This window comes from Tamandua tetradactyla, chromosome 9 (assembly GCF_023851605.1).
Source record: "Tamandua tetradactyla isolate mTamTet1 chromosome 9, mTamTet1.pri, whole genome shotgun sequence".
Lineage (NCBI taxonomy): Eukaryota > Metazoa > Chordata > Mammalia > Pilosa > Myrmecophagidae > Tamandua > Tamandua tetradactyla.
The window spans coordinates 46,798,833-46,823,717 of record NC_135335.1 but is presented as its reverse complement, the minus strand read 5'-3'; the positions used below and the strand labels follow the sequence as shown (position 1 = coordinate 46,823,717).

The 24,885-nt window shown below is 41.8% G+C and overlaps 1 pseudogene; it reads left to right on the top strand.

The window, feature by feature from the left end:
- LOC143645678 (proline and serine-rich protein 1-like) overlaps nt 1-24,518 on the top strand; it is a 36,462-nt pseudogene extending 11,944 nt beyond the window's left edge.
- The last annotated feature ends 367 nt before the right edge of the window (nt 24,519-24,885 follow it).

The window sequence follows — 24,885 nt, the reverse complement described above, 5'->3', positions numbered from 1 at the left end:
TGGGGGTGCACCATAATCAAGAGGAAAAAGTCATGAGAAGGCACAACTAGAGAAAGCACAAATGGGAACATGGGTTTAGAAGGTACATCACCAGAAGAGGACAAATGTGGGAGGCAGCAATGCAAGGTAACGTGGACTCATACTGGGCACTGAAGTGACCAAAGTCATGGCAGAATTTGGGGTATTGGAGAAAATTAGGAGTCAACCTACTAGTTCTCACATCATCAGGGAACACTGAGAGAGAAATGGTGAGATAAAATATATCCCCCAAACTTTATGCCAGGTATGAATGCACAACCACTGTTGGATGTCAGGCCTTGGGTCCGAAGCATGTGTGATCTGCCCTCGGGGCTCTTTGTCCACTGAGAACCATAGCTTGCTGTGCTGTATGTCCAGGGTGTCCTCCCACACATCCAGGGAGGGTCAACACTGGCTATACTGGCTGTGTGTGGTCAGCCATATGTTCCAACCCTTGGCATGCAGGTGTGGCTCCTCTCACAGGAGCATCTTCAGGTCTCCAAGGCAATGTAAGGAAAGGAAAACTCAATATGCACACACTTCCCAAGAATCAGATTGCTTATTTGCTTTTCCTCTGTTTGCCAAAGGAAGAAACATATGCAAGCATAGGGTAAGCATGGGGCAGGATATAGTACCCATGTGCTGGAGACCAGGAAGATGGACAAATTTGGGGTCCATTGCTGCAAAAATCAGACACAGCATATGTATGGGTATTTTTATGTGTGTGCACATGTTCATGTATGTATTAGTTTGTGCACATTTGGATGTATGTGTATATAGGTGCATGGTGCATGAGTTGTGGAAAAAGATGCATGTGAGTATGCATGCATATGTGTGCCTGTGAGTACATCTGTGTGTGTGTACACATGTGCATTTCTGTATATGTCTGTATGTGTGGGTGTTATGGTATTGTAGATATCCCAGTGTGTGTGTGTGTGTGTGTAGGTATGTGTGAATGTGCACTCAGGTATGTGTGTAGGCACCTGTCTATGTGGGGGTGGGGAGTACTGTTGGAACAGGAGATTGTGCACATGTGTAATGTGTGCATTTATGTGTGTGCATGTGTGAATCTATATGTGTGTATAAGTGTGGGGGTGTGTTATGGGTAGAGTAGATAAGTGAGTGTGTACTGTGTGCATATCCATGTGTGTGCATGTGTTATAAATATGGTATAAGTGTGAATTTCCTTTCAGTCCAGTATTATTGTATGTGAAAGCCATCTCTGATGTAAATATCAATTAGAGGGGCACAAAAGGGATAGAAGATGCCCTGAAATTCCCCACAAGTTTCTGGATTCACCACATGCACATGCTGGGCTGTGTCAGAGCATCTGACAGGCTCCAGGAAAGGGTTTTGTCTGCCTATACATGAAGGACAATTACTAAAGACAATTCACTATGTCAATACCTGGTATTAACAGTGTGCGGTATCTCTAAAGATCAGTCTGAATCCAAGGGCCTGGCCAGTAACCCTGGGCAGAGACGCTGCAAGGGAAATGACCTTGAGCCCAACTGGAACCTCCTGGCAGGATGGGGCCATGGCTGCAGGGGGTACATAGGACCCACTAAGCACAGGGCCCAGCCCAGGATAGGAGCAGGGGCCGTGGAGGGGCTTCCTCTCCTATGCACAATTCTCTCTTTTCAAAACACAGTCTAAAATAAGAATTTAACTAAGAGGGTTGATGTGCCTAATAATATTCTTCTTCTTTGGGACTATTTGCCTAACTCAATAAAACAATAGAAGCATATTTAAAATGTAGGTTTTAGGTGTTATGAATGCCTTAATAGTGGGGATATGCTTAGAGGGTAGAGATGCATTTATTTTTTAAATCGTGGGTTTGGAATTGTAGGATGTTCTAGTTTGCTAGCTGCCAGAATGCAACACACCAGAGATGAATTGGCTTTTAATATAAGGGAATTTATTTTGTTAATTCTTCAGAGGAAAGGCAGCTAACTTTCCACTAAGGTTCTTTCTTACGTGGGAAGACACAGGATGGTCTCTGCTGGTCTTCTCTCCAGGCCCCTGGGCTCCAACAACTTTCCTCGGGGTGACTTCCTTCAGCATCTCCAAAGGCCTGGGCTGAGCTGCAAGTGCTGAGATGAGGAATGTTGAGCTGCTTAGCTGTGCTACATTGTGTTCTCTCATTTAAGCACCAGCCAATTAAGTCAAACATCACTCATTGCAGCAGACACACCTCCTAGCCGACTGCAGATATAATTAGCAACAGATGAGGTTGACCTACCATTGGCTTATGTCCACAGCAACAAGAGTAGGTATGCTCACCAGGCCAAGTTGACAACTGAATCTAACTAACACATAGGAGATATACTAATCTAAGGAATAAGACATTCAAATATTAAGCCTAGCTTCCAAGGCTGGGCTGAGTATGCAGGCAAGAGATGAGGGGTTAGATATTGTGGCAGGTGCATGAACACAAGCTGGTCAGATATTAAATACTAAAGACAAGGAATTATGGGGGTTAACCTTAAATATATGAATACGGTGAGGAATTCTATTATGTAGAGACTGAGAATATGACCCAAGCTTATTCAAAGCCAAATTCCTGGGAGAGGTTTTGGAAGCTGTGAGCTTAAAAAGGACCCAACACACTGTCTATTATCAGTAGGGTACAAAACACAAGCCTGGATCATGCACCGTAGGGCTAGAATGGGAACCAAGAATCTTTTTAAGAAAAAGCTTGGGAGCTCAGGACATACAGATAGGTGCTTGGAGAAATTATCTCAGGAGCATTCAATATATTTTACAGATGTCCAAGGTTCCTGATGGGCATTCAGTTGGGAATGGTAACAGTCATTCTGTCAGTGTTACCAGTGGGGAGTCTTTGGTGATTGCTGGCATCAGGATGAAGCTAATACACCTTATGCATATCACATCCCTTGATGGCTCCAGGAAATGTTCATGTGGCCCCATGCCATTGAAATGTGGGTTCATAATGAGGAGCATATCCTTTGGGTGCTCTGATTCTCAGTCTGTGGGGCTCATTCTCACAGAGTTCAGCACTCACGGGATACATTCTCAAACAAGCAGTTGGAGTTGCATGATTAGAAACCCCAGGCTCTATGGTCATTGTGTCTTCTTTTTTATTTTTCATTTTTAAACAATTTTATTCTTACATCATACAATCCACCCTAAACAAATAGACATGGCTTCACCACCATAATTCATATAAAAACATTTCCTTTCCTTCTGCATAGAATCCATACCCTTCCCCCATGCCCCAAATTGTTGACAATTAGTTTTGGCACAATGTCTTTGTTACACTCAGTGGAAGCATATTACAATGTTACTGTTGACTATAGACCTTAGCTTTCCTTGGTTGTACCTTTTCCTGTATACTATCCATTTTCAATCCTTTGCAATGTTGACATTTATTTGTTCTCCTTCATGCAAAACTTTTTGTATTTGTTCATTTAATCTATCATTGTTCACTGTAGGCATTCCTACATTATAGCTTCTCACTCTTTATCCTCGATCTTTATTTCTGGATTCCTACGTGACCCTGCCCTTCTCCCTCAATCAAACTCAGCTTCATTCAGTGTACTTATATTATTGGGCTTCCATCAGGTAGTACTGTGTTATCCATTTCTGAATTTTTATCATCAGTTCTGTTGCACAGTCTGTATTCCTTCAGTACCAAATGCCCAATTCTGACTCTACTTCCTGATAACCTGTATTCTTAATTTTAACTCTTAAAGTTCACTCGTTACTATTAGTTCATGTAGGTGACACCACACAATATTATATATATAATTTCTGGCTAATTTCAATCAGCATCATGTTCTCACATCTTATCCACATTGTTACATGCTTCATGACATTATTCTGTCTTACAGCTTCACAGTATTCCACCATATGTATATACCACAGCTTGTTTAGCCACTCCTCCATTAATGAACACTTGGGCTCTTGGCAATCATAATAATGCTGCTATAAACACTGCTGTGCAAATGTTCGTTTGTGCCTTGCCTTCAGTTCCTCTGAATGTATACCTAGTAATGGGATTGCTGGATCAAATAGCAATTCTATACTTAGTTTGTTGAGAAATTGCCAAACTCTCTCCAGAGTGGTTGCACCATTTTACATTTCCACCAACAGTTGATATGTGCACCTCTGTTATGGTCAGGTTCATGTGTCAACTTAGCCAGGTAGGTGGTGCCTGTTTGTCTGGTTGGGCAAGTGCTGGCCTATCTGTTGCTATGAGGATATTTCATAGAATTAAATCATGATCACATTGGCTACATCCATAGCTGATTCCATTTGTAATCAGCCAAGGGGAGTGTCTTCTTTAATGAGTGATGCTTAATCTAGTCACTGGAAACCATTTAAGGAGTATTCAGAAGAGAAAGGTTCTCTTCCTGCTTCAGCCTGTGAGCCTCTCCTGTGGAGTTCATCTAGACCCTCCATCGAATTGTCAGGTCCACAGCCTGCCCAACGGATTGTGGACTCTACCTTCCCAAGGCTACATGAGACGTCTTTATGAATTTTATATTTATGAATATTTTCTGTTGATTCTGTTTCTCTAGAGAACCCAAACTAATACAACCTGGTACCAGGAGTGGTTCTTAAGAAACAGAATCTTAAAAATGGGTTTTTATGAATGGTTTTCTACTCTGACTGGACTCAAAGGCACTAAGGACTCTGATTCCCATAATCAGAATGACACCGCCAATCCATGGAGTGAGTTGGCAAAAGAGATAATCAAAATATCACAATTTGATTCTTCTAATGCTTCACTTGTATGAAGCCAGGCTCTGGGGGATAATGTTTTTGACACCTTTATGGAGTTTTGTGGAAATATGAGGTATAGAAATGTAGACTGGCTGTTGTTAGATATACTGTGTACATTAATGACTGAAAGGGATGGGCTTAAGGCTTCAAACAGGAAGCTTAAGTGCCATCTGACAGTTGTAAATGTTTCTATGAGTGTCCTGAGGGAAAATCTTATTTCCTATAGCTGTAGACTTCAGATCTCTGAAAATCAGACTCAGAATCTTATTGTTAGAGTCACAACTTTACAACATAAACTGAAATCTCAATCTTGCGTGGTGTCTGCTGTTAAAGTGAGGGTGTTGATTGGAAAGGAGTGGGGACCCTGAAAAATGTGATGGCGACATATGGATTGATTATGCTATACTGGTGAGGTTGAAACCCTAGGTCATGCTGAGTCTTCTCTAGATAACCCTGTAAGAATCTTCCCTGAGGACGTAGCCACCCCACCTCCTGCCTGCCCTGAGAAGCTGGCTACCCAACCTCCTCTTGAAGGGATTAGCCCTAGAGTGATTAAGCATGTTTCACCAAATGAAACTAATTCTTTTCATGACCCACCTCCATCACCCCTTATTTCTTCCAGACCTATAACTAAAGTCCCAACAGGCCCCTAAAGGTGTGGTACAAAGTATCACACATGAGGAGGTACATTATACTCCAAAAGAACTATGTGAGTTTTCCAATTTATATAGACAGAAATCAGGGAAATATGTGTGGCAATGGATTTTAAGGGTGTGGGATAATGGTGGGAGGAATATAAGGCTGGATCAGGCTGAATTTATTGATAGGGGCCCACTAAGCAGACATTCTGCATTCAATGCTATAGCTTGAGGGGTTAGAAAAAGCATTAACAGTTTGTTTGGATGGTTGGCTGAAACATGGATCAAAAGGTGGCTGACGTTACCTGAGGTTAAAATGCCAGAACTGCCCTGGTATAATGTAGATGAGGGGATCCAGAGGCTTAGAGAGATTGGAATGTTAGAGTGGATTTATCATGCAAAGCCTGCTCTTACACCCCAAGAATGTCTGGAGGATGCACCATTTACCAGGATAGTGAGAAATAAATTTGTGAGATTAGCACCATCATCCCTGAAGAATTCTGTAGTTACACTTCTCTGTAGGTCAGATATTACTGTGGGAACTGCTTTCACTGAGCTGGAATCCTTAAACACAATGGGGATGACTGGATCCTGAGATGGCAGAAGCCAGGTGAAAGCACTTAATCGCCAAAGATAGGGTGGGGGTGGCTATCACAATACACAGTAAACTCAAAGCAGGAGTCAAATTAATCTGACTTGCAGAGATTTGTAGCGTTGGCTAGTAAATCTTGGGGTATCTAGAAATACAATAGATGGGCAGCATACTAAATTCTTGTTCAAGCTGTATAAACAAAAGAGTTCTAGGTCAAATGAACAGAAGTTTAACCTGAATTACAAAAACAGAGTCACGGCCCCTTAATCAATTTCCAGACATGAGACAGTTTACCGATCCAGAGCCCTTGGAATGAAGGGGAGGCCAGGTTCCTTTTGGGGAGAATCATTTTACACAGCCACAAATTTATACTGTGAATCTCCCTCCAAGCCTTCCCCAAGGAGATCAATGACCTTTTACCAGGGTAACTGTGGACTGGGGAAAAGGAAATGATCAGACATTTGGGGGATTGTTAGACACTGGTTCAGAAGTGATATTAATTCCAGGGGACCCAAAACATCACTGTGGTCCACCAGTCAGAGTGGAGACGTATGGAGGTCAGGTGATCGATGGAGTTTTATCTCAGGTTCATATCACAGTGGGTCCAGTGGGGCTCCGGACCCATTCTGTAGTTATTTCCCCAGTTCCAGAATGCATAATTGGAATAGACATACTGAGCAACTGGCAGAATCCCCATACTGGGACCAAATGTTTAACCTTGGGCCACCAAGTAACCATGAGACCTGAGTTGCCTATCATGAGCTGGTTGTTGTCTGACACACCAAGCCACAAAATTGGGTGTGCACAGCAGCACTCCATCATAAAACGGAAATGGTATATAAGAGATAGGGCCAGAGCAGGTCCTGAAGGCACAAGTAAGTTACATGAAGATGTGGCCCAAATGACCACATCTCCACTCCTGCCACATTACGTTCTCTTTCACAGACCAGAGCTATGGCCTCTTGGGGAGTTCCTTACAGTTCCTTACCAAGGCTGACCTAGCTACAGCCACTGCTGAGTGCCCAATCTACCAGCAGCAGAGACCCACACTCAGCCCCGATATGGCACCATTCCCTGAGGTGACCAGCTGGCTACATGGTGGCAGGCTGATTACATTGGACACTCCCTTCATGGAAGGGGCAGCAATTTCTTCTAACTGGACTAGACACATACTCCGGATATGGGTTTGCTTTCCTTATACACAATGCTTCTGCCAAAACTACCATCTGTGGGCTTACAGAATGCCTTACCCATCATCATGGTATTCCACACAGCATGGCTTCTGATCAAGGAACACACTTCACAGTAAATGAAGTGCGGGAATGGGCACATGCTCATGGAATTCTCTGGTTTTACCATGTTCCCCATCATCCAGAAGCAGCTGGATTGACAGAACACTGGACTGGCCTTTTGAAAACTCAATTATGGTGCCAACTAGGTGGCAATACCTTGAAGGGCTGGAGTAATGTTCTCCAGGAAGCCGTATATGCTCTGAATCAGCATCTGCTATATGGTGCTGTTTCTCCCATAGCCAGGATCCATGGGTCCAGGAACCAAGGTGTTCTGGTTTGCTAGCTGCCGGAATGCAACACACCAGAGACGGATTGGCTTTTAATAAAAGGGGATTTATTTTGTTGGTTCTTCAGAGGAAAGGCAGCTAACTTTCCACTAAGGTTCTTTCTTACGTGGAAGGCACAAGATGGTCTCTGCTGGTCTTCTCTCCAGGCCCCTGGGTTCCAACAACTTTCCCCGGGGTGACTTCTTTCTGCATCTCCAAAGGCCTGGGCTGAGCTGCTAGTGCTGAGATGAGGAATGCTGAGCTGCTTAGCAGTGCTACGTTGCAATCTCTCATTTAAGCACCAGCCAATTAAGTCAAACCACTCATTGCAGCAGACACGCCTCCTAGCCGACTGCAGATGTAATTGGCAACAGATGAGGTTCACGTACCGTTGGCTTATGTCCACTGCAACAAGACTAGGTATGCTCACCTGGCCAAGTTGACAACTGAATCTAACTAACACACAAGGGGTGGAAAATGGGATCATTACCCCTAGTGATCCACGAGGAAAATATGTTGCTTCTTGTCTCTGTGGCCCTGAACTCTGCTGGTCTACAGGTTTTAGTTCCAAAAGGGGGAGTGCTTCCACCAGGAGAAACAACATTGATTCCATTGAACTGGAATCTAAGACTGCCACCTGGTCACTTTGTGCTAATCATGCCTATGGATCAACAAGCCAAGAAGGGGATTACATTACTGGCTGGGGTGACTGACCCTGATTATCAGGGGAAATAGGACTGCAACTACACAATGGAGGCAAAGAAGAATTTTCCTGGAGTATATGAGATCCCCTAGGGCGTCTTTTAGCATTACCATGCCCTGCAATTAAAATAAATGGAAAACCGCAACAACCCAATACAGGCAGGACTACCAATGACTCTGAAACTTCAGCAATGAATGTTTGGGTCACCCCACCAAGCAAAGAACCATAGCCAGCTGAAGCGCTTGCTGAGGGTAAAGGGAACATGGAATGGGTAGTGGAAGAAGGTAGTGATAAATATGAACTACGACCACATGATCAGTTACAGAAACAAGTACTGTAATGCTGTTTTGTTCATGTTATACTATTTAAGTTGTAAGATATCAAGTTTAAGAGTGAATATTACCCAAGGACTTGCACCCTATTCTGGAGAGATTTAATGTATTTCTGGTTATATGCAGGACAGCTAAGTATTGTTAGGTGAGAAAAAAATGTGTCTTTTGTTGTTTTCTATTTAGAAATTTAGGTATGGTTTAAGTGATCAGTATAGCTGCCAAGTTGACAAGGGGTGGACTGTCATGGTCAGGTTCATGTGTTAACTTGGCCAGGTGGTGGTACCTGTTTGTCTGGTTGGGCAAGTGCTGATCTGTCTGCTTCTACAAGGACATTTCATAAAATTAAATCATGATCCTTTGGCTACATCCACAGCTGATTCCATTTGTAATCAGCCAAAGGGAGTGTCTTCTTTAATGAGTGATGCTTAATCTAATCACTGGAAGCCTTTTAAGGAGTATTCAGAACAGACAGGCTCTCTTCCTGCCTCAGCCAGCGAGCCTCTCCTGTGGAGTTCATCCAGACCCTCCATTGGAGTTGTCAGGTTCACAGCCTGCCCTACAGATTGCGGACTCTATGTTTCCATGGTTATGTGAGACAGTTTATAAATTTTATATTTACAAATATTTCCTGCTGATTTCTCTAGAGAACCCATACTAATACAGCCTCTTTTTCCTCATCCTCTCCAGCACTGGTCATTTTCTGTTTTGTTTTGTTTTTTTTCTTTTTTTATAGTGACTATTCTAGTAGGTGTCAGATGATATCTCATTGTGGTTATGATTTGCATTTCCCTAATAGCCAGTGAAGTTGAGCATCTTTTCATGCGTCCTTTAGCCATTTTTATCTCCTCTTCTTAGAAGTGTCTGTTCATGTGTTTTGCCCATTTTTAAATTGGGTTGTTTGTCTTTTTGTTGTTGAGTTGAAGAATCTCTTCATATATTCTGGACATTAAACCCTTATCTGATATATGGTTTCCAAATATTGTCTCCCATTGTGTAGGCTGCCTTTTTACTTTCCTGACAGAGTTATTTGATGCACAATAGTATTTAATTTTGAGGAGATCCCATTTATCTATTTCTTTTTTCAATACTTGTGCTCTGAGTGTAAGATTTAGGAAGCCACATCCTATTACAAGATTTATAGGATATTTCTCTACATTTTCTTCTAACAGTTTTATGGTCTTAACTCTAATGTTTACGTCATTGATCTATCTTGAGTTAATTTTTGCATAGGGTGTGAAATGGATCTTCTTTCATTCTTTTGCAAATGGATATCCAGGTCTCCAAATACCATTTATTGAAAAGGCTTCTCTGTCACAGGTCAGTTGGCAAGAAGGCTTTATCAAAGATCAATTGTCCCTAGATGAGAAGGTCTATTTCTGAACATTCAATTCAATTCTATTGGTCAGTATATCTATTTTTATTCCAATACCATGCTATTGTGATGACTGGAGCTTCATAATATGCTTTAAAGTTAGAAAGTGTGAGACCTCCCATTTCATTTTTCTTTCTCAAGGTATTTTTAGCTATTCAAAGCACCCTATCCTTCCTAACAAATTTGGTTACTGGCTTTTCTATTTCTGCAAAGTAAGTTCTTGGGATTTTAATTGGTGTTGCATTGATTCTATAAATCAATTTGGGAGAATTAACATTTTAACTGAATCTAGTCTTCCAATTCATGAACATGGTATGCCCTTACATTCACTTAGGTCTTCCATGATTTCTTTTAGCAATCTCTTGTAGTTTTCTGTGTACAGGCCTTTTGTGTCCTTGGTTACATTTATTCCTAGATATGTGCTTATTTTGATTGCTACTGTAAATGGATTTTTTTCTTGAGATTTTCTCCTCAGATTGCTTTTCACTAGAGTATACAAACACTACTGATTTTTGCATGTTGATTTTCTACCCTGCCACTTTGCTGTACTCATTTATTAGCTCAAGTAGCTTTGCTTTAGAGTTTTGGGGATTTTCAACATGTGAGATCATGTCATCTGCAAACAGTGAGATTTATACTTCTTCATTTCCAATTTGTATTTCTTTTATTTCTTTTTCTTGATTAATTGCTCTGGTTAAATCTTCCAGCACAAGGTTGAATAACTATGCCGACACTGGGAATCCTTGTCTTGTTCCTGATCTTAGAGGAAAAGCTTTCAATCTTTCCCCATTGAGGATGATTTAGCCCTGGGTTTAACATATATTCCCTTTATTGTGTTGAGGAACTTCTCTTCTAATCTTTGAGGTGTTTTCATCAAGAAAGAGTGTTGAATTTTCTCAAATGCATTTTCTACATCAATCAGTATGATCATCTGGATTTTCCAATATGACTTATTGATATGGTGTATTATGTTACTTCATATGTTGAACCCACCTTGTATATCTGGAATAAATCCCACTTGGTCATGGTGAAGAATTCTTTTAATGTGCTACTTGATTCAATTTGCAGGTTTTTTGTTGAGGATGTTTGCATCTATATTCATTAAAGAGATTGGTCATTAATTGTATTTTCTTGTAGTATCTTTCTCTGGCTTTGGTATTGAGGTGATGTTGGCTTCATAGAATGAGTTAGGCAGCTTTCCCTCTTCAATTTTTTGGAAGAGTTTTGAGCAGGATTGGTATAAATTCTTTCTTGAATATTTGGTAGAATTCACATGTAAAGCCATCTGATCATGGACTTATTTTGGGGAGCTTCTTTTAAAAATATTTTTATTAATAAAACAATATAAAACCAAACATTCTTAACATGAAAACATTCCATACATGGTATACAATAAATGGCTCACAATATCATCACATAGCTGTGTATTCATCACCATGATCAATTTTTTAAATATTTGCATCACTCCAGAAAAAGAAGTAAAAAAACCCAACTTGTACATAACATACCCTTCACCCTCCCCTCTCATTGACCACTAGTATTTCCATCCACTCAATTTATTTTAAGCTTTGTTCCCCCTATTATTTGTTTATTTTTATTCATATGTTTTTACTCATCTGTCCATACCCTAGTTAAAAGGAGCATCAGACACAAGGTTTTCACAATCACACAGTCACACTGTAAAAGCTATATCATTATACAATAATCTTCAAGAAACAAGGCTATTGGAACACAGTTCTACAGTTCAGATACTTTCCTCCAGCCTCTCCAATACACCATAAACTAGAATGGGAATATCAATATCATGCATAAGAATTACCTCCAGGATAACCTCTTGACTCTGTTTGAAGTCTCTCAGCCACTGACAGCTTATTTTGCCTCATTTCTCTTTTCTCCCTTTTGGTCAAGAAGGTTTTCTCAATTCCTTGATGCCAGCTGGGTCCCATATCATCCCAGGATTTCTGCCCAATGTTACCAGGGAGGTTTACACCTCTGGGAGTCATGTCCCATGTAGCGGAGGAGGACAGTGAGTTCACTTGCTGTGTTGGCTTAGAGAAAGAAGCCATAGCTAAGCAACAAAAGAGGTTCTCTGGGGGTGATGCTTAGGCCTAATTTTAAGTAGGCTTAGTCTATCTTTTGCAGGAATAAGTTTCATATGGGCAACCCCTAAGATCAAAGTCTCAGTCTATTAATTTGGTTGTCTCCACTGCTTGAGAGAATATCAGAAATTGCCCAAATGGGGAAGTTAAATATTTACTCCTTTCTCCTCATTCCCCCAAAGGGACTTTGCAAATACTTCTTCATTCACTGTCCAAATCTCTCTGGGATTTATTGGAACATCACACTAAGCTGGAGAAACCAACAAAATCTCAAGCCCTATTCAATATTCCATGTACTTATGGTGTTAACTAAACCTACCAGACAAATTAAATTAGGAAAATCACTACCAAAAATATAAACTTTGCACCAAGTAAACATCTCTCCTTTTAGTCTCACACAGAAGTTGAAGTTTTAAAATATGGATGATATCATCACTTACCCGGTCTTCTGATATACCTTCGTCCTATCAAGATCAGCTTCATTCATGTCTGTACTCAAAGTCTGATCATTTTTACAACATTATAAACAGTTCCTGTATGGGGTAGTGCTGACTTTCATAGCTTTAGCACTCTGACTCTGAGCCTCAGGTGTCACATAAACACCCGAAGTTTCTGGGAAAGCCATGTTATAAACAAACAGATCAGTATTTCAGAATTTAGAATTAACGGTTACACCTCTTGAGTATACATGACTGCTGTAAAAGCTTACAATCTAGGACCCTTTGCAATAAGCCCCAACCTGATAATCCATGTTCTTGAATTTAGTTCACTGAATCTTTCTATTATAGCTAGTCAATATGATTGAGGCATAATGATATTTATCTTTTTGTTCCTGACATTTCATTCAACATACAGTTCTTAAGGGTCATTCCTCTAGTTGCGTGCATCATAACTTCATCCCTTCTTGTGGCCACTCAGTAATCCATTGTATGTATACACCATAGTTCCCCCTTCAATTCCTCAGTCATTGTACCCTTAGGCCACCTCTATTCATTGGAATCACAAACACTGTCGCCAGAAACACCACTGTGCCAATGTCCATTCATGTCCTCACACTCAGTTCTTTCAGGTATACACTGAGCAACTGGGTTTTAGGATTGTATGGCAAACACACCCCTAACCTCCTTTTGAACCACCACACTGCCCTCCAAGGGGCTAGACCTCTTATTTCCCTACCGACAGTGAATAGGTACATCTCTCTCTCTACACATTCTCTCTAGCACTTGCTTCTCTCTGTTCATTTTTTTTCACATGGGCAGGCACTGGGAATCAAACTCAGGTCTCTGGCATGGCAGGTGAGAACTCTCCCTGCTAAGCCACTGTGGCCCACCCCTCCTCTGTTCATTTTTAAACAGTTTTATTCACACATGATACAATCCATCCTAATTGTATAGACATGCCTTTGCTACCATATTCTATCTAAAAACATTTCCTTTTCTTCCACACAGAATCTTCCCCCACCTGTTGACATTCAGTTCTGGCATAATGCCTTTGTTAAACATTCAGTGAAAGTAGATACTGATGACTCTAGACCCTAGCTTACATTGATTGTATTTTTTCCCATATACTATTTTCAACACCCTGCAATACTGTTATTCATTTGTTCTCCCTCATGCAAAAACATTTTTTTAATTTCTATATTTAATCACTATCACTGTACACTCTAGGCTTTCCTACATTATACCATGTCAGTGTTTATCCTCTATCTTTCCTTATGGCTTCATACGTGCCCCTAGCCCTTTTCCCTCTATCATACTCAATTCAGCATCATTCAGTGTACTTATTGTGCTATAATCAGGCAGGATTGTGCTATCCATTTCTGAATTTTTACAAATCAGTTCTGTTGCACAATCTGTATTCCCTCAGCACCAATTGCCCAATCTCTATTCTATTTCTATCTCCTGATAACCTGTGTTCTTAATTTAAATTCTCCAAGTTCACTTATTAATGTTAGTTCATTAATGTTAGTGAGATCATACAGTATTTGTCCTTTTATTTCTGGCTAATTTCACTCAGCATAATGTCCTCAAGGTCCACACACATTGTTATATGCTTTATGACTTTATTCTGTATTACACCTGTGTAATATTCTATTTTATGTATATATCACAGCTTGTTTAGCTACTCATCCGTTGATGGACACTTGGGCTGTTTCCATCTCTTGTCAATTGTAAATAATGCTGCTATAAACATTGGTGTGCAAATGTCTGCTTGTGCCCTTGCCTTCATGTCCTCTGAATAGATACTTAGCAATGGTATTACTGGATCATATGGCAATTGTATTCTTAGCTTCCTGAGGAAACACCAAACTGCCTTCCACAGCAGTTGTACCATTTTACATTTCCATCAACAGTGGATAAGTTTGCCTCTTCACATCCTCTCCAGCACTGGTTGTTTTCTTTTCTTTTCTTTTTTTATAGTGGCCATTCTAGTGGGTTTCAGATCATATCTCATTGTGGTTATGATTTGCATTCCCCTAACAGCCAGTGAAGTTGAACATCTTTTTATGTGCCTTTCAGCCATTTGCATTTCCTCCTCTTAGAAGTGTCTGTTCATGTGTTTTGTCATTTTTCAATTGGGTTGTTTGTCTTTTTGCTGTTGAGTTGAAGAATCTCTTTATATATTCTGGATATTAAATCCTTATCTGATATGTGGTTTCCAAATATTGTCTCCCATTGTATAGGATGCCTTTTTACTTCCCTGACAACATTCTTAGATATACAAAAGTGTTTAATTTTAAGGAGATCCCATTGATCTATTTCTTTTTTTAATGCTCATGCTTTGGGTGTAACATCTAGGAAACCACCTCCTATTACAAGTTTTATAAGATATTTCCCTATATTTTCTTCTAAAAGTTTTATCGTCTTAGCTCTAATGTTTAGGTCTTTGATCCATTTTGAGTTGATTTTTGTATAGTGTGTGAGATATGGACCCTCTTTCATTCTTTTGCATATGGATATCCAGTTCTCCAAGCACCATTTATTGAAGAGGCTGCTTTGTCCCAGGTGAGTTGGTTTGACTCAAAGATCAATTATCAAAGATCAATTGTCTATAGATGAGAAGGTCTATATCTGAATGCACTATTTAATTCCATTGGTCAGTATAACTATCTTTATGCCATTATCATACTGTTTTGACCACTATAGCTTCATAATATGCTTTAAAGTCAGGTAGCGGTGAGACCTCACACTTCATTTTTCTCTCTCAAGATATTTTTAGCTCTTTAAGGGTATACTGCACTTCCAAATAAATTTGGTTATTGGTTTTCATATTACTGCAAAGTAAGCTGTTGGGATTTTAATTGGTATTGCATTGAATGTACGTATCAATTTGGGTAGAATTGACATCTTGACTATATTTAGTCTACCAATTAGGGAGCTTCTTGATGACTGATTCAATCTCTACTTGTGATTGGTTTGTTGAGGTTATCTTTTTCTTCTCAAGTCAATGTTGGTTGTTCATGTCGTTCTAGGAAGTTGTCCATTTCACCTACATTGACTAGCTTATTAGCATATAGTTCTCATAGTATCCTCTCATTACCTCTTTTGTTTCTGTGGGGTCAGTGGTCCCCTCTTCCATTTCTGATTTTATTTACTTGCATCCTTTCTCTTTTTCTTTTTTTCAGCCTAGCTAAGTGTCCATCAATTTTGTTGATTTTCTCAAAGAAGCAACTTGTAGTTTTGTTGATTTTCCTGATCATTTTCACATTATCAATTTCATTTCATTCTGCTCTGATTGTCATAATTTCTTTCCTTTTGTTTCTTTTGGGGGTTAGTTTTCTGTTCTTTACTAGGTCTCCCAGGTGAATATTTAATTCCTTGATTTTTGCTCTTTCTTCTTTTTAGTTATTTAAAGCAATAAATTTTCCTCTCAGAATTGCCTTTGCTGCATTCCATGAATTTTGATATGTTGTGCTTTCATTTTCATTTGCCTCAAGATACTTACTGATTTCCCTTGTAATTTCTTCCTTGACACACTGATTATTTAACAGTGTATTGTTTAGCCTCCATAGATTTGTGAATATTCTATCCCTTTACCTGTTATTGATTTCCAACTTCATTCTATTATGATCTGAGAGAATGTTTTGTATAATATCAATGTTTTTAAATTTCTTGAGACTTGCTTTGTGACCCAGCATGTGGGCTATTCTTGAGAATTATCCATGAGCATTTGAGAAAAATGAGTATCCTGCTATTGTGTGGTGTATTGTTCTGTAAATGTCTGTTAAGCCTAGTTCATTTATCACATTTTACAAAATCTCTGTTTCCTTATTGATTCTCTGTCTAGATGCTCTATTCATTGATGACAGCAAGGAATTAAAATCTCTGACTATTATGGTAGAGGTGTCTGCTTCTCCCTTCAGTGCCGTCAGAGTTTGCCTCATTTATTTTGGAGCACTCTGGCTCAGTGCATACACATTTATGATTGTTATGACTTCTTGTTGAATTATTTCTTTTTAATACCTAGTGTTCTTTTCTTTGTCTGTTTTAATTGTTTTACATTTGAATTCTAATTTGTCTGATAATAGTATAGCTACCCCTGCTCTTTTCTGATTGTTGTTGGAATGAAATATCTTTCTTTCACTTTCAACCTATCTCTGTCCTTGGATCTAAAGTGAGCCTCCTGTAGACAGCATATAGATGGGCCCTATTTTTAAATCCATTCTGCCAGTCTATGTTTTTTGGATAGGGTGTTCAATGTATTAACATTTAGTATTATTACTGTAAGGGCAGTACTTTCTTCTACCATTTTTTCTTTTGGATTTTATAAGTCATATCTATTTTTTTCTCATTTTACTTTTACTGACAGTCTTCATTTTACACTCTTCTCCAGAGTTCTCTCTCCTGCCTGTAGTGCTCCCTTTATTATTTCTCGTAGAACCATTCTCTTAGTCATAAATTCTCTCAGTGATTGTTTGTCTGAAAATATTTTAATCTTCCCCTCATTTTTGAAGGATGGTTTTTCTGGGTATAGAATTCTTGGGGCAGTTTTTCTGTTTCAGAATCTTAAATATATCATACCACTGCCTTATCATCTCTGTAGTTTCTGCTGAGAAATCCACACATTCTTATCAAGCTTCCCTTGTATGTGATGGGATTGTTTTCTCTTGCTGCTTTTAAAAGTTGCTGTCTTCGACATTTGCCAATCTGGTTAGTAAGTTTCTTGAAGTAGGTCTATTTGGATCTATTCTATTTGGGTATGGTGAACTTCTTGGATCTGTAATTTTTTGTCTTTCATAAGAGATGGGAAATTTTCCATGATTATTTCCTCCATTCATCTTTCTCCTCCTTTTCCCTTCTCTTCTCCTTCTGGGACTCTCACAACATGCATATTTGTGTATTTCATAGGACCCTGCTCATATTTTTCTATCCTTTTCCCTGTGTTTTCTTTTATGTGTCAGATTTCAGATGTCCAGTTCTCTATCTAGTTCACTAATCCTTTCTTCTGCCTCTTGAAATCTATTGTTGTAGGTTTCCATTGTTTTTTTTCATCTCTTCTATTTTCCTTTCATTCCCCTAACTTCTATGATTTGTTTTTTCAAACTTTTGAATTCTTCCTTATGTTTGCCCAATGTCTTATTTATATCCCCCCTCAATTCACTGATTTGAATTATGATGAGTTTTTGCATGTCTATTCGAACATCCTGTATTAGTTGTTTGAACTCCTGTATCTCATTTGGAGTGTTGGTTTCTTCCTTTGACTGGGCCATGTCTTTGATTTTCCTAGTATGACTTGTTATTTTTTGCTTATGTCTAGGCATTTCATTTCCTTAATTAGTTTATTCTGGCGGTAGTTTTTACTCTTTTACCTAGGGTTTTCTTCCTGTACAGCTTTATTTTCTGTCTGTTCTTTGACATTAAGTTCAACTTATTCTAGATTTCTAGCATAAGCTCTGTTTAACTGATCAGAATTTTTCAGTCCTTGTTTTTCTCTTTTTTGCCCTGTCTATACGGAGCCTTTTTTGTTTTGAGGAGTGTCTCCTCAGATATTATAGACCCCAGTCAGATTTTCCCAGGCCAGACAGGCCCACACCTCAGGAGAAGAAAGTAGCCAGCATCAGTTTTCCCTCAGGGTGAGACTCAGCAGATTGTCAGAGTTTCCTATGAAATCTGTAGAATCTTTGCTTTTTCTATCCTGCCCAGCTTGTTGTCTTTGGTTGCCCATGGCTTCCCACCAGCTTAAAGTGATGCAGTGCCTTTAATTTCAGCAGACTGTCCCTGTCAGTGCAATGGTTGAGACAGAGTTGAGGCAATAGGCAGGCTTTGATTGCTTCTCTTTTCCAGTGCCAGGGGTCTGAATTCTTGGTAGGAGGGATTCCATTTAATCTGGGCCCCTTAGCCCTTTTCTCTCAGGGGAAAGATACGTCCTTTTGGGAATTGGCCTCTTTCACCTGACTAGGTACTTTGTCTCTCAGACATGCCTTACTTATACCCCTGCCTGGGGCAGTGCTGGAGCCAGAGCATACTTGGAATTCTATCTAATGAGATGTTAAGAAGTAAAAAAAAAAAAAAAGCAAAAATGTCTTTTCAGAGCCAAACCGCCTGCTCCTCAGGTTTGCCAATCAAGAGCTTGAGTTTGTATGTGGCTCTATGTATCTCCAGGCTCTAGGGGCCACCTTTTCTTGGGGTCCAGACCTTTTCCAATATTTTGTGCTGCCCAACTCAAAAAGTCTCCGGTTTGGTTTTGTTTTTCCATCAGCCCTGTCCCCTCTCTGCAAGGGCACAAACTCCTAGTTCCTTTAGTCTTTATTCCAGGTTTATTTATATTGGAGGCCTCATTTCAGTAATCAGAATTTGTTAATTCTGCACTTGGAGCTTGGTTGAGCTAAGCCCTTGCTATTAATTAAGTCTGTTTCCTTTCCCCTGGGGGAACCAGTCTGCCATGCCCTCCATGGCTTGAGGGACTTATCGTTTTGTGGGATCTCAGACATTCCACCTGGTCCAGACTAGTGTACACTATGTGTCCAGTCACTGATGTTTTCCTAGCAGTTGTTCTGTACCATTCCTGGTTATTTACTAGCTGCTCTGGAGAATGAACTGAAGACCACTCCTCACTCTGCTGCCTTCTTACCTCGCCTCCAGTCCCTGTGTCTTCTATCTTTTCCTTCCAAAACTGGAGTAGGCCTGAGTATGAAATACCCTGCTTGTGAATAGGCAAATAATCTGAGGCCAGTTTTGTTAAATGCATATATATCTGTACCCAGAGAATATCACTCCACTACCATACCTCTTTTCCACCAAGCTGCTGTGAATATAGCTCCCTTGCCATGGAGTGGGGCTGGAAAATCCTCTTCTTGGTGGTGGTGGCTATAGGTAAATTCTTATTCAGTCCTTAGACTTAGGTAGAGGTGCCCATCCCAAGGGCAGTTTGTGCTTGAAGTATAGAAGGTAGGAGAGTCAGTGAAGTTCTCCTGCAAGACTTCTGGATACAACTTCTCTAGCCATTTCATGTAGTGAGTGTGACAGGGCAGGACATAAGAGTTTGAGTGAATGGGACTGGTCAATGTAAACTCTGGTGGAACAATCTATAATCAGAAATTCCAGGGCAGAGTCACGTGACCAGGGACTAATCCATGAACACAGCCTTCATGAAGCTGAGCAATCTGAGATCTGAGGACTTGGCCATGTATCACTGTGAAAGAAACAGTGTGAAAACCCTCATCTTGAAGATGCCAGAAACCTTGAGGGAGATGGTAGCTGTGCTGGAATGAGCCAGTGACAATGGCAGTGTGAAGTAATAAGTAACACTAGAGACCTGTACTCATTCTAACTAGACATTTCCATTTAGCAATCACCCTGTAAGCAAATGCAGGGAGAATGGAGAATATCTAATGAAGGAGGATTATATAATCATTGACACTGTTTTTTTTCTGTATAGATGTAAGTTGTCCAATCACTTGAGCAAAATCCTTAGAGCATAATTTTCTGTCACACAGTGAGTTTACATTTAAGTACATAAAAAATTTCAAACCGTCTTCCAGTGTGGCTGTCTCATTTTGTATTCCCACTAGCACTGTATTCCTATCTCTGTTGCTCTATATCTTCATTGTCATTTAGATTTATCAGTATTTTGGATTTTAGCCATTCTCATATTAGATGAGTAGAAATTTCTTATTTCTGTTCTGATTTACAATTCCCTAGTAACACATATTTTCATATTTTCTCTGTGAGTTGTGTGTTCAGATATATGGCTGATTTTTAAAGTTGTGGTGTTAACTTTTGCTCAATTTTAAGTGATCCACCTAGTATATTCATGATACAAGTCCTATAACAAAATATGTTTTGTCAACATGAACATTCTTTACATACAAACATTACATACATGGTATACAATCAATGGCTCATAATATCATCACATAGTAGTATATTCAACACCATGGTCATTTTTTAGAACATTTGCATCACACCAGAAAAAGAAATAAAAAGAAAAAACTCATACATACCATACCCCTTACCTCTCCCTCTCATTGAGCACTAGCATTTTCATCTACCTAATGTATTTTAACCTTTGTTACCCTATTTTTTTCTATACCCCTTACCACTCCCTTTCATTGATCACTAGTATTTCAATCTACTCAATTTGTTTTAACATTTGTTCCCCTATTATTTATTTCTAATCCATATTTTTTACTCATTTGGAGTTTGGACATTTTTATGGCCTTAGAACTGTAAACTTGTAACTTAATAAATTCCCTTTATAAAAGCCAACCCATTTCTGGTATATTGCATTTCTTGCAGCATTAATAAACTAATACAAGCTCTACCTCCAACAAGGGGTCAGAATTTATATATTATTTGAAATTCTTTTGTATGGCTCTGTTCCTTATCCACCATTAATTTTATTTATTCAAGCATTATTAATAACAGCATGGAGGTAGGGTATGTGGTGAGGCTGGTTTCCCCTCACCACCCTTCGCCCCTTGCTCCCCTACCCCCCCCCCTCACCTGGGCCCTCCAGAAAACCATGGCCACCGGCAGCAAAGGGCCCCACGCGCCCTGGGCAGCAAGGGCTAGGGACTGCTAGAGGCTGCAGCTGGGGCCGACGATCCGGGAGCGGGAGGCAGCAGCGGGGCAGCCCTGGCCGGGAGACTCACAGGACGCAGCCGGTCCCCAGGACCCAGGCTCAGGCCTGATGCCTATCTGACAAAGAGGGGTTGTGGTTTTGTTTTCTAGTGGAAATTTTCATTTCCCCAAGTCTGCATTTTGAGCTGCTTTTGCAGAGTTTGTCTTGTAGCTTTTCCAGTCTCGGCTGAGGCGTTCCACCATCAGCAAAGCCCAGTGGGAAAATACAGCTGTGAAGGTGTCAAGTAGAGGTAGGAGTCAAGCTGGACAAAAGTCCTTCAAAACAGTGCTGATGAAATCAGAAAGGCTCTTCTCACAGAATGGAAATTAAAAGTCCTTGAATATGTGCAGGGCTACTACTCTAGTGAGCAGGTGGTTGATTTGCTGAGATATTTTTCCTGGGCTGAGCCTCAGTTGAAAGCACTGAAAACATTACACTAAATGGTGACTGTTCACCTAGCAGAAGTGGTCATCATACTCAATTGTTTTGCCTTCAGTAAAGATAAACTAGTTTCCCTTGAACTATTAGCTTCAAATACAGTTGAGGTACAGAATTTGGGTCCCATTAAAGAGTTATTCAGGATAAACATATATAAGAAGAAACAGAGCAAGAGAGTACTCGATATATTAAGCAAAAAAAAAATATTGGCAAAGTCCCTTGAGGGATGGGAGAAAAAATATGGAACTATTAAACTTTACCACTGGGGAAAACCCTGATTCTGTGCCAAACATTAGGTACACCCAAATCAATAGGCCAAGCTTTTGATCTTAAGGTTTGCTCTTGTGAAGCTTATGTATGCAGTGGAGATGCTTAGTCTACCTATAGGTATGCCTAAGAGTTACTTCCAGAGGATCTCTTTTGTTGCTCAGATGTGGCCTCTCTCTCTAAGCCCAACTCTACAAGTGAAATCATTGTCCTCCCCAGTATGTGGGACATGACATTCAGGGGTGAAAGTCACCCTGGCGGCATGGGAGATGACTCCCAGGGATGAGCCTGGCCCTGGAACTGTGGGATCAACATTGCCATTCTGACCAAAAGGTGGAAAAGAAGTGTAACAAATAAGGTATAGGTGGCTGAGAGAGTTCATATAATTGAGAGTCTACTCTGGAGGTCACTCTTATGCAAGCTTCTGTTAGATATTGCTACCTATCATAGCTTGCCAAACCCCAACAAAAAACATTCCTGCCAATCCTACAGAACACCTAGGGTTTCATCTGAGATTTTACAAAGGTTCCATACATGCTGATTCCAGAAACCTACAACCTCCAGATGGGTCCCTGGACCAGATAAGTCCTGATATGCAGAGGAGCCATCCTCTCCTGAACATCAACTAGTTCCATCCCCCATCCATACAATCGCCAAGTGCTTATAACAATGCAGGTCGGGGTGCCCTTAACCAGTGTAATCGCTTCGGAATGTAATCCCCACACTCTGTACACTCCTAACCCAGCAGGGGCAGAAATAAGGACCTTTCCAACAAGTCAAAACCCACACAGAATCAAACTTTTCCCAACCGAGCCAGTCAGCTCTTCTCTCCCGGTGTTTCCGACCCAGCGACTCCTGCGGCAGCCCCCGCCGCTTGAGCACCCCCAGCCAGGACCCTCAGCCACCCGACTCACCAGCGCCTGCCGCCGCGCCTGGGACGAACTTGCCCAGCCCTGCGGTCTTCAGCGCTCCAAGGGCGGGTCTCAGCCGCACTCTCACCGCAGCTGCCGCTGCAGAATCCGATCTCCCGCAGAACGCCCTCCCTGCAGGCAAATCCTTTGTTTTTTTCCTGGCCTGGTTCACTTGCAGGTCCTTCTGCTCCCACCCAGCCCCTCAGGCCACGCCTGCATCTCGGGCTACTCAAGCCTACAAGGAAACGTTTGCCATTTTCACCAAAACCTCCGCTTTTATGCCACCTCGTATGCCAAATCTACCAACAACCCCAATTGTGCTTCGTTGTCATAGGTTTCTGCAGGGCACCCCTTGCTCTTAACTTCCCAAGGGACATCCACCCCAGCTCCTCCTGGGCTTGCCGGTGATTCTGTCCCTAGTGCTGCTGGTCCCGTTGGCGTGAGCAGTCTTCTGACTGCCTTGTAAGGTTTACTGACATCCAGGTAAACCCATTTAATCAACTCTTCTGCTCGGTCCTTCGCGGTTTCAAGGCGGCTGACCTCGTTGTTTTCCCTCACTGATGGGCGCTCGGACTCTGTGGCGTCGGCCCCCACCAAGTGCTGTGTCCCGCAGCGCTCTCCTACTCCCGGACTCTCCGCGCAGTCTCCCGCCCCAGCCACCGACTCAGCATCGCCCCCCACCCCCTCGCTGCGCCAGTGCAGTCCTCATTGGCTGTGCCTACCTCGTCTTCCGCGGCGGAGCCCGTGAGCGGTGGCTACTTTGCCACCCCCTTGCGGCCCTGGCTCAGGTAACTGAGAACTGCGTATCTCGCCTCCCCGCTGTCACGGCCGTCGCTTTAGGATCAAAGCTGAGCCCGCGAGACCCACTCCCCCGGCCTTCAGGGCCCCTCTCACGCGGCTGGGCCCGCTCATGGCGCCCTAAGGCTGCAGGGACCTTGGGCCGCGCGTACACCCCGGTCTTGGGGCCTCATGACCTTACCTGCTTGCCTTAACCGTGCCTGTAGGGCTGCCCAGTTCTCCCGTGAATGGTTCCAATACCCACTAAATAGGGGTATTTACTTCCCACCACATGGCTCCACCACCCCCTCGAACCATTGCTCACTGCTCTTACTCCGTTCACGTCTTTGACCAGCAATTTCCCTTTGGCGGCCAGCCCGTCTCTCAGCCCCTCAGAGTCTCTCCCAGGGGCCTAGGCAGCCACCTCGTCGCCCACCATCGTGTCCGCGCCGGCCGCTTCCCCAACTCCACCGTCACGGACATCTAGGGGCTGTCAGCCTTTGTGCAGGTCTCCACAGCGCCTTTTCCTCTCGACATGTCCACAGCTGTCCTCTCGTTTTTCTCAGCCCTGCAAGGACCGTAGTCGCCCTCAAATACCCCGGCTTCTCCGTCCCTAGTGCCCCCAGCATCATCCCCGCTCTCCCTTCCTTCCCGGGCTGCCCCAGTCCCCCCAGAATTCGCCTCATCTATTAGCCCAGCTTTCACTCTGCTCTTGTGACACACGCCGGTTTATCGCCAAGACTTCGGGCTGCAGGCGCTCTGTTATCCCAGGCCTTCTGTTCCTACCGGCCATCCCCGGGCATCCCCGGCTTTCTCCGGAACTCCCCAAAGTGGCCTTTGCAGGAATTCCAGCCCCGTGCGCATGGGCGTTCCAGCAGGTCTATTCTGCCTCCGCGCTGGAAAGCTATCCCGCTCTGCCTGACAAGTTTCCTAGTTACCCTTCAGCGCCAGGAGCACCATTTTCTCTGCAGCCAGGCATCCCCCAAAGTGGGTGGCAGTGAATGTGTCTTCATTTTGCTCTACTTGGGAGCAACACCAGGTTTGCCTAAGGATAGTGACTGCGATGAGCCTGACGGGAAGTTGGGAAAAGGTCAGAAGATGAGAACAAGGGTGTCTAGTTTACTAGCTGCCGGAATACAATATACCAGAAACGGAATGGCTTTTAAAAAGGAGAATTTAATAAGTTGCTAGTTTACAGTTCTAAGGCCAAGAAAATGTCCCAATTACAACAAGTCTCTAGTAATGTCCAATTAAAAGCATCCAGGGAAAGATACCTCGGTTCAAGAAGGCAGATGAATTTCAGGGTTTCTCTCTCAAGTGAGAAAACACATGGCCAACACAGTCAGGGCTTCTCTCTGGGCTGGAAGG